Below are 11779 nucleotides of genomic sequence, written 5' to 3'. Positions count from 1 at the left end.
ATGAGCGCATGCTCACTTTTATGGTGCGCATCAGGTTTAACATTTAGAAAGGCACCAGAAGGCCACCAGGGGGCGCACAGATGTGGCTAACCTGGTTCTATGTTCTCACATCCCCAGATTCTTTTTTGCTGAGGTTTTTGATGAATATTCTTGGCTGAATAAACTCATCGAATTATAACTTTTTTTTATATTTGGGGGGTCCCTCCAAACCCCCTCTTACCTATTATCTACTGCCAATTCCCCCCCTCCCCTGTTGTGGGGGAGCCCCTGGCCCCCACTGTGCTGTTCTGTGAGCCCCGGACCTCCCACCGTTCCAAGCACTCCCATGGAGACATGTGTCTGGCTCGGGCTCCCCGGTCGCTATGCCGCGGCCGGGAATGCCCCTTTTATTTATAGGGCACGCGGTGGCGTGCAACATCACACTGCCGCGTGCTATTCCCTTAAAGGGGCAGCACCACACTCCACCTTTTTCATGAGGACAATAAACGATAACACAACACACTGCATAACTACAATGAACATCTACAACACACTAACACCCTTAAACCAAACAACTAACTCCCCAATGAGCCCCTTTATTCACAGCCACCCCCCTTCCCCGCTTAGCAGGTACCTCCATTTCGGGCTCCATCATGAGTCCAATACAAAGTCACTGAAACAAGCAGGTTTCCCTTGGCCTGTCCTCAGGGGTTACCTCCTGCTCGCCTCGGGGTTGGGAGTCGTGCTGTCAGCTGGCATCCTCACCGGGGATCGAGGGAGGTGCTCCGCACCTCCCTCGATCCCCGGTGTCAGGTATGTCCACACAGTCCTGGTCCACGGGCGTCTTGGCCCTGGGCTCACCCATCTTCTTGAAGAAGCTAACGTTCCTGGTGACCGAGGCTCGGCCGTCTGACACAGTCACCATGGACCCCTTGACTGCTATCACGTCCAGCGGCTCAGGCTCATAAGTTAGTGACAGTTTCCTGCAGGGGTGCCTGTTTCTCATCAGCACTTCATCCCCGGGCACGAGTTGTTGTTGGCGTATACCTCTCCTATCATTCACTTGCTCAGTCCGTAGTTGCCGCTCTAGCTCCACTTGTTGAGTGTCGATGACCGCCGGCTCCTTCTCCCCCACTTCCGGCAGCAGACCTCTCGGGCACCGCTTGAAGAGGGCTTCGGCCCGGGCCCCTCCCGTTGAGGTGTGTGGTGTTGTTCGATACACCCGCAGGAATTGGTAGAGGGCCCTCTCCAAACACTGTCCTTGACCATGCGCAATCCGAAAGACCTTGTTTAATGTGCGCATCATCCTTTCAGCCTCTCCATTGGCCCTCGGCCACAGGGGTGTGACCTTCCTATGGTGTACCCCATAGCCTCGTTTAACAAAAGATAGATAGCTTAGGAAAACACAACAGTTATAAACATTAAATATCAACTGCTATTTATGACACATTGAATATTTTAATAAAGACATAAAAAGTAATTTTACAAATTCGTTGTAAATCACTAAATAAAACACTCTAAAACAGTGACAATATCGTACCCTAATGGGTAGGATTGACATCAATGTTAATCTGATCAATGATAGTACAGAGTATCTAGCGTATTAGTTCTCTGGTGTAGTCCTTATTTCGACAGTGTATACGACAGATTTGTCGTATACACTTTCCACATCCAGCCAGAAGATCCTTCGGTTTAACAGATTCAAAGTTCAGATTGTGTTTTTTTTTTAAATTTAGTGACTATACTCCTGATGAAAGTTCTGTACTAATTGACATCGAACAGAAACATGTCGAGACTATACAATGGTAACTCTTTGTAACGCTCACCTGATTCCCACGGAGGCGCAGATCTTGACTGGGTTGCTACCATGTCTTCAATTGTAAAGCGCAGAACTCGGCTGGTTCCCTGGGCTGGACCTCTTCTCACGGTATGCCTGACTTGAACAGTGAGGTGTCTGCAGGCAGAAGAACAAGGGGTTAATGAACGGTGGTTGGACGGACTTCTCTTCCTCACTCTCTCTTTCCTTGAGGCCCAAAGGATAGGTGTGCTCACCTTAAGTAGGTGAATGCTGGGCTCTCCATCCTGCGACTGGTGCAGGGGCGCGGGTACCAGTTACTCCACTGGTGATATTGTAAACCTCTTACTTGCAGAGGACAACTTTGAGCGCGAGGCCGTCGTTAACTGCACGATCGGTTCCTTATATGTATCTGAACACCTTTAATGAAGTCCTTTTCTCTTACAGGCTTTGGATGCGGTAGGCGTTGTTTAATGGACGCCAAAGTACGTGCAAGTGCGTAAGTAGGTGGATGGCGCGCGTGAAGGCACGTAAGTTGAATGGCTGCTGATGGTTTTAAATGCACTCTTTAATGTCTCTTTTTCTCTTGCAGGTTTTGGATGTGGTAGGCGTTGGTTCATGGACGCCAAAGTTCGTGCAAGCGCGTAAGTAGGAAGATGGCACGCATGAAGGCACGTAAGTAGAATGGCGGCTGATGGTTTTAAAAGCGCTCCTTACTGTCTTTCTTTATTTGCAGGTGCGGGTATGCAGCGCTTGTTGGAATCCGGAGCGTGCGTCGCACAGGTAAGCAGATCAAAATATGCAAAATGACTGATCAATGTTCTTTGCCTTTACAGGGATCGATGGACTGCCAAGGAATGCGGCGTGAGGATTGGAAGATGCCGATGGATCGGGTTAGTAAAAATGCTGGCTTTTGGCTTTAAGTTGGCTTTTGCTAACCTGTTGTTTTTTTGTGCTGGCAGGTGCGGCTGAAGACAGGATCCCAGGAAGGTAAGAGTTTGTTCCCACAGGTGCTGGAGCTGGAGTTTTCACTGGAAGACTGGAGCTGACTCGGTGAGCGTCCTGCTGCTGATGAAGAATAACGCGAAGCACGTTGCATCAATCGGGCGTGGTTTAAATAGTGTGCAGGAGTGCTTAGGTGTCTTCTTCCACTGCCTCGCCTAGGTAAGGAAAGAGTTCCAGTTTCCAGAAGAGTCCCAGTGTTCCTGATCCAAGGAGTGGAGCCTGCCCCACCCAGGTAAGAAAGTAGTCCCTGTCAGAAGAGGATGTGGACGTCATCTTGTTGGTGAGTATGCAGCATGGTCTGCTGTAGGTAGGTCCACCCAAGCACTTTTACACATCTTATGAGCCCGACGCTTCCAGTGCCGGGACCGATGATCTTTATGAGCCTGGCGCCACCGGCGCCAGGACAAGGTCCAAAAGGTCCCAATAGGGGCCGGCTGGTGCCCGGAATGAAGGTTATGAGCCTGCTTCCAAGGATGTTGGGCAGGTCCTGCATTCTTGGAAGTAGTGATCATGACACTCTTTGACCATAGTAATAAGAATAATGTCGAAATAAGGACTACACCAGAGAACTAATACGCTAGATACTCTGTACTATCATTGATCAGATTAACATTGATGTCAATCCTACCCATTAGGGTACGATATTGTCACTGTTTTAGAGTGTTTTATTTAGTGATTTACAACGAATTTGTAAAATTACTTTTTATGTCTTTATTAAAATATTCAATGTGTCATAAATAGCAGTTGATATTTAATGTTTATAACTGTTGTGTTTTCCTAAGCTATCTATATTTTGTTAAACGAGTCTCTACCTCCCAGAATAAGATAGAGCTACCACCTATGTGGTAATCTGGGATTCCCCCTTTATATATTGTACCCCATAGCCTTCCATCAGGGCCTGCAAACTGTTCTCCTTTAAATGGAGCCCCATTGTCAGAGCAGAGTACTGTGGGGAGACCATGAGACGCGAATACCTTTTCCACCGCCACCACCACATGCTCGAAGGCCACCGACTGGATGAACTCCACCTCCCGGTATCTGGAGTACTGTTAGGGAGAATTCTCATTTATGGCTAATTTCCCTTACCTAGTGAGTCCCTCAGCAGCTTTGGTGGATTTCTGGGGTTTATTTTTTCCACCTGGTAAGAGTGTGAACCGTTTTCCCACTCTTACATGTGTTTTGCCATGTGTATTTCTACTGTTTGTGTGATCTTGGGCTCTGGAGCCCCACCACTCCATGAGCCCAACTTTTTGTGTGTGTTACACAGCACCTTCATTGCAGTGATACAGGGTTGTCTCTAAGACCTCCCACTGACTCCATTTTTCTGGGGCTGACTACTGTCCCCCAGAAACAGGTAAAGTTGCCATTTACTTTATGTAGTCATTTAAACTGCAGACCCAGTACACCCCATCTTACATGGAGTACTGGAAAGGGTTAATTCCTACTAGTAAGTAATAGTATTTCAGAAGGTGACCTTTGAGGAGGGTGGAATGGGATGTGAAATCACAAACTGAAAAAGTGCAGTTTTCTTGTCACCAAAGTGATACGTTTAAATGGAGGTTTCTGGTCAGTGTACCACGACCAATTACTGCGTGTGGGTTAAAATGTTTTTGGAATTAAATTGCTGTCAGACTGCCGTCCTAAGTTTTGGAAACTAAGGCCACCATCTGCAGTGTTTGCTGGAAACAGAGCTTCTGGAGGTGTAATGGAGTAGCGGTTCTCATAATTGGATTGCAATATGTTGCTTCAAAGAAAGAATGTATTTGCTTTCTGAGTGGAGGCCACATGAGTTGTTTTTTCAGTTGAACGCTCAATACGCCCCGCATCTGAGTGAGTGTATAAGGGGCAATTTATTTTGACCTTGAGCGAAAGGAAAACTTACTAGCAATTCATGGAATGAAAGGGTCGAAAAAAATAGCAATTGATAACGTTATGTTTTAAAAAGTTTGTAAGGGACATGCAATATCAGTATACAAAGATTCTTCGAAGCGAATACATGGTGTTTGACTTGCACAAACAGAATGGAGGAAATAAATATTATGTAAGTTTACTTTTGCCCACTCTACAGCGAACCGCGCTTTATTGTTGCATTACCGCACATCTAATTGTGCCAATATAATTGCTGTACTAGACGACGGCCACCAGGGGGCGCAGAGATCAGCATGCTCTCTCTGTGAGCTCTGTAACCAGCACCCCGGAAGATGGAATGAGCCCCCCTCTTTTGGAACCCCCCCGCCGAACAAATACAGGATTTCGCAGTGTGAACCCCCCCCCACCCTGAGAAAAAATCCCGATGTAAATCGGCCCTCCACGGCCTCAGAAAACACAAGGGAAAATTGGGGCCTCCGAGACACGTGGAAATTGAAACCAACTACGTGTCTCTCGCCGTTAGAAGGCCCTGAAGGCGTGTGTTCGGCTCCCGAAGTGAAACACCCTCACACAAGGACGTGAGATCAGCCTGCCGACCCGGTGAGCACGAATAAGTGAGGCACGAAGAAGCGAACTGCGGATCGCGAACATACCAACTTATGCCGGAGTGACACTGGGGAAAGCCGCTGAGTGGAGCCCACACAGACCCGCGACTTCCCGGGTGAAACCAATGGCGGAGTTGCCTGGGCCGAAAATGGTGCGCGAACCCCACCAGAGGCAGAATTCTTAATCGGACCCGACAGGGGACAGCGCCTACCCCCCCTAGGGGTCGGTTGCCCAGCACGACTCCCTGCCCGCCCACAGCACCACCCCAGGCCCACACAAGAACCTGCGCCGCCCCATCCGCAATCTACCCTCAATGCAACTCGAGGGAGTAGGCCGCCATCATCTACCTTTAGAACGAGTGAGGCGTGGATTATCACAGCGCACGCAGTGTCTACCCAGGCCCACCATCTGTCATCTGTATGAGTACTAAGCATAAGCTAGCTCACTTCGCCTACACCCCCACCTCGCTTACGACCTCTGACGCCAAGATGGCAAACTGCGCCACTACAGGAGACGACCTGACTGCAGCTACGAAAGGAGACATAGCTGCCCTACTGGGGGAGATTAAGAACCTGGGAACAAATATAGGTGGCAAAATAGATAGGATCACTCAACAACTTGATAGCATGGAGGACAGACTCGAGGGAGTTGAAAACAATCAGGCCTCCATTGACACACTGGAAGGGCAACTCGACCAAAGAATGACGGAACTGGAACGACGTGAATACGAGTTTAAGCTTAAACTCGATGATTTGGAAAATAGAGAAAGGAGGAATAATATACGAATTTTTGGTATTCTGAGAGAGAGGGGGAAACGGAAGCGGACCTTAAGGGGACACTTCACAACATCATCAAACTTCTGACAACGGACGATGAGGTGGAAGAACCGGTAACAGAACAAATTCATAGAGCAGGAGGCCCAGCAAGTGGACCACGCTCAGTCCTCGCCCGATTTCACCGATTCAGGGACAAAGCTAGAATTCTTGAGAAAGCCAGGATGAGCGAGATGATTACATTATGCGGAGCACAAATATCCATTTACCAAGATCTCTCCTCCTTGACCCTAGCCTTCAGAAAAATGTGCGGTCCTCTGACGAAGATGCTCAAGGAAAAGAACGTTCGATATAGATGGGGTTACCCCTTCTCCCTCACGTTCCAATACGAGGGGACCAGATTCAGACTGCGATCAGAGAAATAAATAAAATCGTGCATATCTGACCTCTTAGGAACACAAGGAGAAGACGCTAATCAAGAAGCGACAAACAAGGAAGGAGGAGAATGGCGACTCCAAGGTCCCCAGAGAAGGAGAGTGAAGGGGTCGCGAAAATTCAGGAGAGGCAATCTCTCCCCAGAAACGGACAACTGACAGCAGGTGATTACGGTAAGACAATTCCAATCAAAGTATGTAAATAGTGTGATATGGATGCACTAGCGCACACACATTATCTGGACTCTAATGAAGATAATTAGGGGGGAACCAGCAGGGGGCTCATTCTGGACTAAGATGACTTACTCTGGTCAAGGGGCGTGAAGTAACGACCCCCGGAAGTGGTCCGATGTTGACCTGGAACAACAGACCGGGCCCGATCGGACGCCATCAATTAGGAAGAAGGAAGGGGTGGGGGTGAGGGAAAAGTTAAGGAAAGAAATGAGGTCAGAGCAGCAAACATAATGAACCACAACAGTCAATGCAGCGTACGACTTGTGAGCATAGAGCATCGTCGAGTGTATACAAAGAGACAACTCCCAGCGAGAAAGAACTATGGCTACGAACATTAACATAAGGGAACCGGTCTCCTTAAGAGTTGGAACACTCAATGTTAAAGGGCTCAATTCACCGACGAAACGGTCCCTTGTAGCCAGAGAATTTCATAGAAGCGGATTAGATATTCTCCTACTCCAGGAAACAAAATACATAAAAGGAGATGAACGACTGATCCTTGGGAATCGAGTGGGAACTGAATTTTGGGGCTCTGGCCCACTCAGAAAGGGAGGGGTGGGAATCCTCATTAGAAAAGGCATAGAGTTTGTGCTAACCAAGACATGGTCAGATGTTGAAGGACGAGCAATGTTAGTAAATGGGCAACTAGGTAATCTGAACGTCACAATTGCCACCTTGTACTCTCCTAACACAGGCCAGTCCAGATTTCTCTCCAGAACAATCCCTAAGATACTACTGGAAGCCACTGGGCACATCATCTTGGGGGGGGGATTTTAATCAATGGACGAACCCGGCCACAGACCGGAATCCTGGGAACCCTACCACGGCTCATCAGAATAGACCTGAACTGACTGAGCTAGCTCATATGATGGAACTGTATAACATGGTGGACGCATGGAGAGCTCTTCACCCGGAAGAACAAGGCTACACTTTCTATTCTGCTCCCCATAACACGTACACCAGCATAGATTACATGTATCTCTTTAGAGAGCTCTCTGAGGTAACATCGCAGGCAAAGATAACCCCGATCACTTGGTCCGACCACGACATGGTCCTCACAGACATTCAGTGGGCCGACCTACCTAAAAATAGTGGGAAATGGCGCTGCAATGAGAGCCTTTGGAGGGATGTCGTTTTCAGAACTGAAATGGAGACTCTGAATTCGTCAAAACAAACGACAATAGAGAGCTATCCAAACAAACAGTGTGGGAGGCCGGGAAGGCCACCTGGAGGGGGATTTTGATAAGGGAAGGCTCATCAAAGAAGAGAGAACGTAATCTTATTGAACAGAGGCTCCGAACTGAGATTTGCCAATTAGAAAGCACACTCAAAATAGGCAAAGAAGTAGATCCTCAGAAAATAAACAAAGCCAGAGAGAAAAGAAAGGAACTGAAACTACTGGAGCATGAACAGGTCATGCGTAAACTGAGATTTTTAAAACAAAAATTCTACAAGAAGGGCGATAAGGCCGACGCACTTCTCGCAGCCAGAGAGCTGAGCGAAGAGTATTAGAAATTAAAGACGATTCCTCCCCTACATCACACGCCCACACCACCATCCCAGAATATTTTGCCGACTTTTATGAAACTTTGTATTCCTCTGAGGTAGACCCTGAGCGATCACAGACAGAGTCCTATCTGTCCTCAATAGATGTACCCCGTATTCCTGACCTAGAGGTCGAATCACTAGAATCCCCTATTACAGAACTAGAGGTCCAAGCCGCCATAAAAAGGTTAACATCGGGCAAGCAAGTCCCCGGGCGAAGATGGCTACACCGCCGGATTTTATAAAACCTTCATCACCGCGCTGGCCCCCTTCCTGACACTCCTCTTCAATGAAATAATGGACACGGGGAAGCCGCCAGACTCCTTTACCAAGGCATTGATCACTGTTATCCGCAAGGCTGGGAGGGATCCTACGAAATGTTCCTCTTACCGCCCCATCTCACTACTCAACCTTGACACAAAGATATACACCAGAATCTTGGCAGCGAGGCTCGAAACCCTCATTACCCAATTTATACACTCCAATCAAGTCGGGTTCATACTGGGCAGACAAGGGGCAGACACAATCCGCAAAACTTTACACCTGATCCACGCATCCCAGAAGATGGAGAATGACCCGGCCCTACTTTCCATCGACGCGGAAAAGGCCTTTGACAGGATGGAATGGGGGTTCCTTGAGGCAGTACTGCAAAAGGTGGAAATGGGCACTAGATTTAGGAGAGCGATACACACAGTTTATACAGACCCCAAGGCATCTATATTTGTGAACGGGGAATACTCACGGTGGTTCAACCTGCAGCGTGGAACCCGACAAGGATGCCCCCTCTCGGCGATTCTCTTTGCCCTCTCCTTGGAACCCCTGGCAATCCCAATAAGGGCAGACCCTACTCCTAGAAGGTATTCGACTGGGGACAACAGAATACAAAATTGCCCTCTATGCAGACGACATCCTCCTCCACATCACAAACCCTTCCGTCTCCATCCCACGACCTCTCTGCATGATAGAAGAATATGGTAAACTCTCAGGGTTCAAAATAAATAAGACAAAGTCCACACTCTTTCCCCTCCAAGTTCAAAAAGACTAGAATACCATCAGATTCTCCCCATTCGGTCTCAATATCGAACACTCACAACTACAATACCTGGGGATACAAATAACGAAGAATCTAAGTGACTTATTTGAAGCAAACTTCCCTCCCCTATTGAAGCAATTTAGGTTAGACTTGACAAGATGGGATAATCTCACAATATCCTGGCTAGGCCGGCTCAATGCAATTAAGATGATATCCTTCCCCGGTTCCTATATCCTTTCCAAGCGATACCCATTAGGATTCCAAAAAGCTTTTTTACTGAGATCAAAAGGGCCATGCTCCAATTCCTATGGCAAGGGAAAAAAGCAAGAATTCCATATAAGACCCTAAGGCTCCCAAAAGATAAAGGTGGAGTTGGGCTTCCCAATTTCCAAAAATATTACGAAGCCTCCCAACTTAGAGTATTGATTCCACACCAGCGTAATCAAACAGACACCCAGTGGGTCAATATGGACAACCATTATTTTACACTAGCCACAGTATCTGAATGGTTATGGGCACCTAAAAAAAGAATCTGTAGAAAACTCAAAGACCACCCGATGCTAATGACCATCTGGGATATCTGGACACATGGCAAGAACATGCAAAACATTACTACCTGGCCTGCTCCCCTCATCCACTTATGGTCCCCAGGAATCAACGACCATATCCCAGAAGTCGCAAGGTTCCAATCATGGTATGAGACTGGATTGGAGAGAGTAGGGCAACTGCAACGGAAAGACTCGTTCATCCCGCTCCCTGAACTAACCGAAGCCCTCGGAATAGGCCCATTATCCACCTTTCAATACTTGCAGGTAAAAGGGGTTTTGACAAGAGCCATGTGGAAACCCAAATTAATGAGAGAACTCGCCCCTTTTGAGAAAATACTGGACTCAAGAACTGTAATGGAAGGCCTAATATCTGATATGTACAAAACACTGATAGAAGGAAAGGGGGTGACCACGGACTCATTAAAAAGCAGATGGGAAACAGATTTCGCCGAACAATTCACTCCAGACCTATGGGATACCATATGCCAGGCAGCCACACGGATATCCATTTCGAACCAATACAAACTCCATGCAATCAAATTATTGCATAGATGGCAATATGATCCAGTCAGATTATCTAAAATGTTTCAGACTACAAGCCCGGAATGCTGGCATGGATGCGGAAACAGAGCAGACTACTGGCACATGTGGTGGGGATGTCCCAGAATACAAGTGTTCTGGGCAGAGGTCCTGGGCTGGATCAAAGAATTCGATGGTATTGACAGAACACCTACTCCCTACCTCATATTGTTTTGCCTCGAGAAAGATGAGGATGACTGGGTCAAGATCAAGGATCTAGCACCACAACTGCTATTAGCCGTTAGGGCAACACTAGTAATCAGGTGGAAAGCGCATACAACTCCCACGAAAAATGAATGGATCCATGTTTCCACTAATATATGCATAATGGAACATATAACGGCATCGCTACATGGAAAATTGTCTCAGACCGAAGTCTTATGGATGCAATATAAAAGTATATACCTGCCCACCGGCTTATCTCGTAACAATGCTCCTACCACGGCGATAGAGGGACAAAAATTGACCTATGCAACATCAAAGTTGAGCTTTACAACAGCCACTCTCATAACCAACGCAATCTCGGCATTGTACACTGACTCTGCTCGCCACACGATGAACGCTGCTCGACCAGCAATACAGGTTCTGATCAGGGGGAGGGGGGTGGTAAAGAGGAGTAGGGCAAGGTCATGTTTTTGCACGAACCCTATGTATGAAGAATGTGTTTGCAGGACAGATACTAAATAAACCAGAATTTAAGGGTTCGCTTCTCCATTATGAGATAGTTAATTGTGTACTTAATGTATCCTTTCTTTGCATGACTTGTATCTGTAAAACTAATAAAACCAAATTTACAAAAATAATTGCCGTATTATCTTTCTGCACTGTTACATTTTTCCTGTAATATTGCAGAGTGCCCAGGTTGTACATTTGTAGTGTATGACTGCACTCATCCTTTTTTAGCATTAATATTTCTTATTTGAAACAGTACCTTTGTCCACATAGCTTTGTGTATAACTTTGCACGTTTTTTTGGTCTTCTTTGAAATCATGAGACGTAATTTCTTTTTAATTGTCATTCCATTTTCATTTCATAACTGATTTATCCTCTTCCTGTGTAGTTGGTATTTATTTTTCTCTTAAGGCAAATGCAAAATCTCAGCGTTTGTAGCTTGCTACTATAGGTACACATGGAAATCAGTAACATTTTACTGAAATGTCATGTTTGAGCACGTACATTTGTGTAGTACTTTGCACATTTTGTGTGTCTTTTTAGAATTTTTTTGGTAGTGGTTGGTTATTGACACATACTTTCTGTAACCTTTCCCGCCTAGGTATATATTGCCATACTGTGCATGCCAGGGTATCCAAATTCCAAGTGAGGGCTTCTTCGGACGGCAAATGCAACTGCTGGTGAGCGGTTGCCTGTCCATAATAATT

Source organism: Ambystoma mexicanum, chromosome 2q (genome assembly GCF_040938575.1).
Source record: "Ambystoma mexicanum isolate Mex_15411 chromosome 2q, UKY_AmexF1_1, whole genome shotgun sequence".
NCBI classification, from domain to species: Eukaryota; Metazoa; Chordata; class Amphibia; order Caudata; family Ambystomatidae; genus Ambystoma; species Ambystoma mexicanum.
This window is presented reverse-complemented; position numbering follows the sequence as displayed.